Raw genomic sequence first — 6,906 nt, forward strand, 5'->3', positions numbered from 1 at the left:
CATCTATGTCTCATTCTGGTCCTACTTCATCCAGTACATCAGGTATTCCCTTATCTTTGTGAATTTTAGATTCTGGTGCAACCCATCACATGACTCCTCATTTGTCATCATTTACTTCTTTGTCACATGTGTCATCTATTTTTGTTATGTCTGCCAGTGATACATCTATACTATTTGATGGTTTTGGGTTTATCTCTATTTCTCATATCACTCTCCCTGATGTTTATTACATTCCCAAACTTACTTAAATCTGACTTCGTATGAGGAAGTTATGATTTTCGAAGTTTCAACTTAGCGGTATGCAACCCAAAGTTCAAATATGAGATCGAGTGATTTCTGACCGAAACAATCTAAACGAGAATCGAAGATCTCATCGATAGTATTCCAACAGTAAAAAGACAGACGAAAACGGACGTCAGATGAAGAAGTTATGAATTTCTAACGGAGTTTTCTTGTCCCGGCGTACTAAAAATAATATAATAAAAATTAAAGTCAAAATTAGCCAACGGAGTCTAAACAAGAGATGTAGAGCATAATCTCACCTACGTGTGCATATAAAGAACGTCGAAAACGGAGCTCGTATGCAAAAGATATAAATTTCTGAAGTTCCGGGCACGAACCCTAACCCTGTGTCAGGGTTCACGACGTGAACTCAGTGATGAGATCCTTCTGCTTCTGGCAGACCCAAGTTGAAGTCACGACGTGAAATGACGGTTCACGATGTGAAAATCAAAAAATCAACCCTATAAATAGAAATCAAAGGCAGTCGGGTTTGGCTGTTAATTCCTTAACCTCTCTCATACTCTATTCATCTTTAAGCCTACTTTTAACCCCTCGAATCCCTGATATCATCCCAACACTCGAAGCAAGCCCCGAAGCTCCGAAGATCCCGAGAAGAAAAGAGTTTCCAAGCCGAAGCTCTGCCCGCGAGAAGCCCGGTGTGTGAAGAGATCACAGTTTCACCGAAGAATACCACTTTAAGAGTCGTAGTGTTGTCCGAGCATCGTCTTATCAAGTGAGTGCATAGTCCCTTTCATATACACGATTTTAATACAAGTATTGATGACTGTATTAGATATATGATATGGGTAAGTGTGCAGTCGCTATCTGATAATACACATATATGAATTATAATCTATAGAATACGTGTTATGTGTATATGTATCATTTGTTATTTGGAATGAGTATTGAATTAACATGCTATACAGGTTTTAAGCTATGTATAAAATATGTATATTTTATCTACTAATATTTTGGGTAGAACATGGGTAGATAGTTGGTGTGTGATGAAATAAAAATGATGAGAGGTCTCGATGTTGTTGTTAATCTAGTCATCTAGCGGAGTATGGATGACGACCACAGACTCTTTCTAGACTGTCCAGTGGAACACTGGCGGGTTCATAACTTGTAGGTTTTGTGAACGATGTGTTCACCAGTGTACTCTATCCCCCCTCATGGTTGCCTTTAGGACATCTATTGTTGAGGAAACTCATTTGCAGTAATGTCCATCCCGATGAAAATCCTAGATTAGGTCCCTGGTAATAGATGTTGTTTTAGGGACGTAAAGTGAGGATAACGGGAATGGGTAATCGGGTTATTGTTGGTTGGTGAAATTAAATATAATTATTTATTGTGGGTTGAAAACCCTATATGCTCACCAGGTCCCAAGCCTGACCCACTCGGTTTTATTTGTATTACAGGTAGTGGCGCGAGAGCATAAGATGGATGAATCATCAAGTTATTTTGTTTATAGGCCAGTAGTTGTATATAACTATTGTAAGGCTTATAATGTGTCGTTTATACTTTTGGTTTGTATCGGAACATGACATCCCGAGTTTTTTTTATATATGAAAATACATTTCTTTAAGGAATGCTTTGATAAATTTTATTTATCATATTTTGTTTTGGGAACAAATTCCGCAACTCTTTTAAATCAAAGGATTACTCTGAAAATTATTTTAAAAGCATAAATTAAATCAGTATTTTCTGACCGTGATTTTGGGGATGTCACATAAACTGCCAAAATTCTATGCTTTACCTTTCAATAAAAGTATGTCTTGTTCTACTGTTGCTTTTGATACTATTCATTATGATGTGTGGGTTCCTGCACCCATATGCACAAAGGGTGGGTCAACCTATTATCTATCTTTTATAGATGATTACACCCGATATACATGGGTTTATCTTATGAAACACAAATATGATTTCATTAGCATTTACAACAATTTTAGAGCTCTTGTTAAAACTCAACATTTGGTTATGATTAAGTGCTCCAGGTGTGACTTAGGGGGTGAATATACCTCTAATGATTTTACTTAGTTACTTGCTTTTGATGGTACCATACACCATTCATCGTGTACTGATACTCCTCAACAAAACGGTGTGGCATAACGAAAACACCATCATATTGTTGAGACAGCCCGCTCATTGCTCCTGTCTGCGTAGGTCCCTAGTGCCTTTTGGGAGAAGCAGTCCTAATTGTTGTTTATGTGATTAATTGTATCCGTACTTCATTGCATTCAGGAATGTATCCTTTTGAGAAGCTATATGTTCACTTACCAGACTACTCTTCCTTACAAGTTTTTGGATGTACTTGTTTTGTTCTTCGACCTCATGTTGAGAGGAACAACTCGGGGCCGAAATCTGCTATTTGTGTATTTTTGGGGTATGGTGTTGGACAAAAAGGATATTGTTGCTATGATCATGTGATTCAGAAGTTATATGTTTATCGGCATGTCACTTTTGGGACATATTCCTTTCTACTTGATTCCTGCTACAGCCCATAATGTAACGAAGTCGTATCTTCTGCATATTGATCCTTTTGATGAAGAGATAGAGGCTCGAGACCCATCTATGCCACCTAATCCTTCAGCTCATGACACACCCGCTTCTTCAGAGAGTTCCTCGACTCCCTCTGTTCATGATTCTGCTCCTTCAACTGTTGAAATTAAAGATCCACCTCCACCACCACCCCTCAGGAGATCTACTCGTCTTATCAAGTCCACCAAGCTTCCAAATTTTGCTTACTCTACATACTTAGGACCATTTGTTTCATTTATAGCGAGCATCCATCATATGTTTGAACCTGAATTGTATAGAGAAGCTGTTTTAGATCCTCTTTGGTAGAATGGTATGGCTGAGGAACTCACTGCTCTTCATCAGACTCATACATGAAATTTGGTTTCCCTTCCTCCTGGGAAACATATGATAGGTTGTCATTGGGTGTATAAGATAAAAAAAGTTGATGGGTCTGTTGAGCGGTACAAGGCAAGACTTGTAGCAAATGGGTATTCCCAACAATACGGTTTTGACTATGAGGAGACATTTGCCCCAGTTGCAAAGATGACGACAATTCGTACTATGATTGCAGTTGCATTCGTTCGACAGTGGAAGATCTTTCAAATGGATGTCAAGAATGCATTTTAAATGGTGACTTCCATGAAGAGGTTTATATGACTCCTCCCCCAGGAAGTCAACACCAATCGGGTGAGGTTTTTCGGTTTCGCAAAGATTTGTATGGTCTCAAGCAAGCCCCTCGTGCTTGGTTTGATAAATTCTCCACAGTGATTACTTCTCTTGGATTTGTCCAGAGTAATCATGATTCGACTTTGTTGGTTAGATACTCGAGTGCAGGACGAATTCTTTTGTCCTTATATGTGGATGATATGATTATTACTGGTGATGACCATGGTGGTATTGAGCTTTTGAAGCATGATCTAGCTCATCGATTTGCTATGAAGGATTTGGGCTTGTTGTGTTATTTCTTGGGTATTGAGGTAGCTCAGTCTAAGAAAGGGTGTCGTCTTTCTCAGACTAAATATATATCTCACTTGTTTACACGGGCAGGCCTCTCTGAAAATCGGACTGTTGATACTCCTCTTGAAACCAATGCACGGTATTCTCCTATTGATGGTGTTCCTTTGTCTGATCCGAATCTTTATTGCATTGTTGTGGGAAGTTTGGTTTATCTCACAGTTACTCGTCCAAATATTGTTCATGTTGTCAGTTAGTTTGTTACCGTTCCTACCTCTGTTCATTGGGGAGTTGTACTCCATATTCTGAGATATCTTCGTGGCACTCAGTTTCATACCCTCTTGCTTCCCTTGACGTCTTCTCTTGAGTTACATGCCTATAGTGATGCTGATTGGGATGGCGATCATTATGATCGTAAATCCAACACCGAATTTTGTGTATTTCTTGGAGAGTCTCTCATTTCATGGGAGAGCAAGAAACAGGACCTGCTATGACAGTGACTACATGTGAGATTATCTGGTTACGGTGATTGCTTGCGGATATGGGAGTTCACATTTCTTCATCTACTCCCCTGCATTGTAATAACAAAAGTGCGATACAAATTACAAATAATTCTGTTTTTTATGAGCAAACAAAGCACATTGAAATTGATTGTCACTTTACCCATCATCACCTATAGCTCGGGACCATATCACTTCCGTCTGTTTCATCAACCTTGCAGCTTGCGAATATTTTTACGAAGGCTCTATCGGCTTCTCGGTTTCAGTTCTTGTGTGACAAACTCTCAATGTTTATCGTTGTTGCATTGTGAGTTTGAGGGGATGTTAGCCTATATATTATTAGTTCATGTGTTTACGGGCTCTTTAGTTTTTAGCTCATTTGAGTTTTGTCTAACTAGTATTTATATCTATTTTATTCTTTGTAGTCTTTATGCTTTTCATTAAGAACCTTGTAATTTCTTTCTATCAATAATCATATTGCAATGTTATGAATACCATACATTTAGATGTTGTACTTTTAACAATTTCTACTCCTATGAATGTTTCATCGGAGGATTTGTTATCTTGGGAAGACAAAATAAGGTTGAATGTTTAAAAAAAAATGTTTCAACAAGGTGATCATTACGTTTTTTGGATGTTGTGGTCCTTGTGGAAGTTTCATAATAACATATTGTTTTAAAGGATCAAGCCTAATAAATTGTTTCTTTTTCCTTTTGTGGATCTGTAATAGGCATAAAAAGTTGAAAATGAATTGGGCTAGGTGGCTGAGCAACTTGTCTTTAATTCCTCTACTTGATAAATGTTTTTTTTCTAACTTCTTACTAAGTTCCATCCAGTAATATTTATACCGTTAAAAAAACAATAATTTATTCATGGGTTGTTAAGCCAGAAATATTGTTATATTTCAAAGGATTTGTGTTCTCTGATGAAATGAGAACAAAATAACTAAAGAATTTACCATTATATTTTTATAAGGTAAAATTTTCTATCGTTTTGTGAGGAATTAGCAAAGAGTTGTATTTTTTGGTTATAAATTATTCCATTTCCTTTCTTTCTAGATTTCATGGCCCTCTAAAAGATATTTTTAAGGCTTTATATTGTTCTTTTATTTTCGCTTGAAAAACACAAAACTATTTTAATTTCTAGCCCTTTCTTTTGAAGTACGTTTTTTCTGGCCAATTTTAAACTCAGAATGCAACCATGTTTACACATTTTTTGCATGTCATGCATTTTTCATTTCCTGGTCCCATCTCCAATCTTTTGCAACCACACTCTACTTTAAGAACGTATATGTCAAGGACTATATTTTACCTTAAGAAGTAACAAAAAACTAAAAAAAAAAGGGCAAAAGGCGTTGCAAATATATTACCTTAATGAGTAATAAAACAAAGAGTAAATTACATGAATGGTCCCTATGGTTTGGGGTAATTTGCATGTTTAGTCCCTAACTTATTTTTTTAACTCGAAAGGTCCCTACAATTTGTTTTTGTTGCGCGCTTGGTCTCTGTCTTACCTAAAAAGACTATTTTGTCATTGAATTTTTTATTTATTTAAATAAACACACATCAACCCTACTTCCATTTCACCTTACCTTACCTTATCTGTCACACCTTATTTAAATAAATTAAAAAATCAAAGTCAAAATAGTTTATTTAGGTAAAACAAGACCAAACGCGCAACAAAAACAAATTGTAGGGATCTTCCGAGTTAAAAAGATAAATTAGAGACCAAACATGCAAATTATCCCAAACCATAGGGACCACTCGTGTAATTTACTCTAAAACAAAGGGCTTAATGGTCACTAATGTGGCAATGCAATTAGATATTAAGATGAAACTCCACATACAATCTTCATGAATATATTCATGTGTGTGGAGAAGAAATATATATATAGTCTCGATTGATACTTGGATTAGTGGGAATGCAAGATATAGATGTAAAACCAAGTGAGCTTCATACGTACAAATAATTTAGAAAGAAGTTAGAGCATCCGACATATATTAAACTCTAAAAATGAATTGCTATATAACGAATTTAACTCTATAAAATTCAATAAAATGTTATATATATATATATATATATATATATATATATATATATATATATATATATATATATATATATAAATAATTTAGAAAGAAGCTAGAGCGTCCGACATATATTAAACTCTAAAAATGAATTGCTATATAAAGAATTTAACTCTATAAAATTCAATAAAATGATATATATATATATATATATATATATATATATATATATATATATATATATATATATATATATATCGTCCAAAGTTCTTAAATTTCATTCCTAAACTTGATTTACTACAAAAAATTTCAGACATTCACCATTATATTCATCGTACATCATTTCATTTGTAGCGATAGTATATGGAGCCTATCAGGAGGTATTCGATAGAAAGACGTGATGTAAAAGGAAGATAATGGTGAAAGTCTAAATATTTTGAAAGTAATCAAGTTATGGGATTGAAGTTTAAGAATCTTGGGCAATTACAATGTAAATATGATACAAATCGGTGTAGTATTATGGAGTTAGGTACCTAAGCTTATATAAGGTTGTTAGGTATATATATATATATATATATATATATATATATATATATATATATATATATATAGAGAGAGAGAGAGAG

This window comes from Lactuca serriola, chromosome 5, assembly GCF_051521515.1.
Source record: "Lactuca serriola cultivar US96UC23 chromosome 5, Lser_US96UC23_V15, whole genome shotgun sequence".
Classification (NCBI taxonomy): Eukaryota; Viridiplantae; Streptophyta; class Magnoliopsida; order Asterales; family Asteraceae; genus Lactuca; species Lactuca serriola.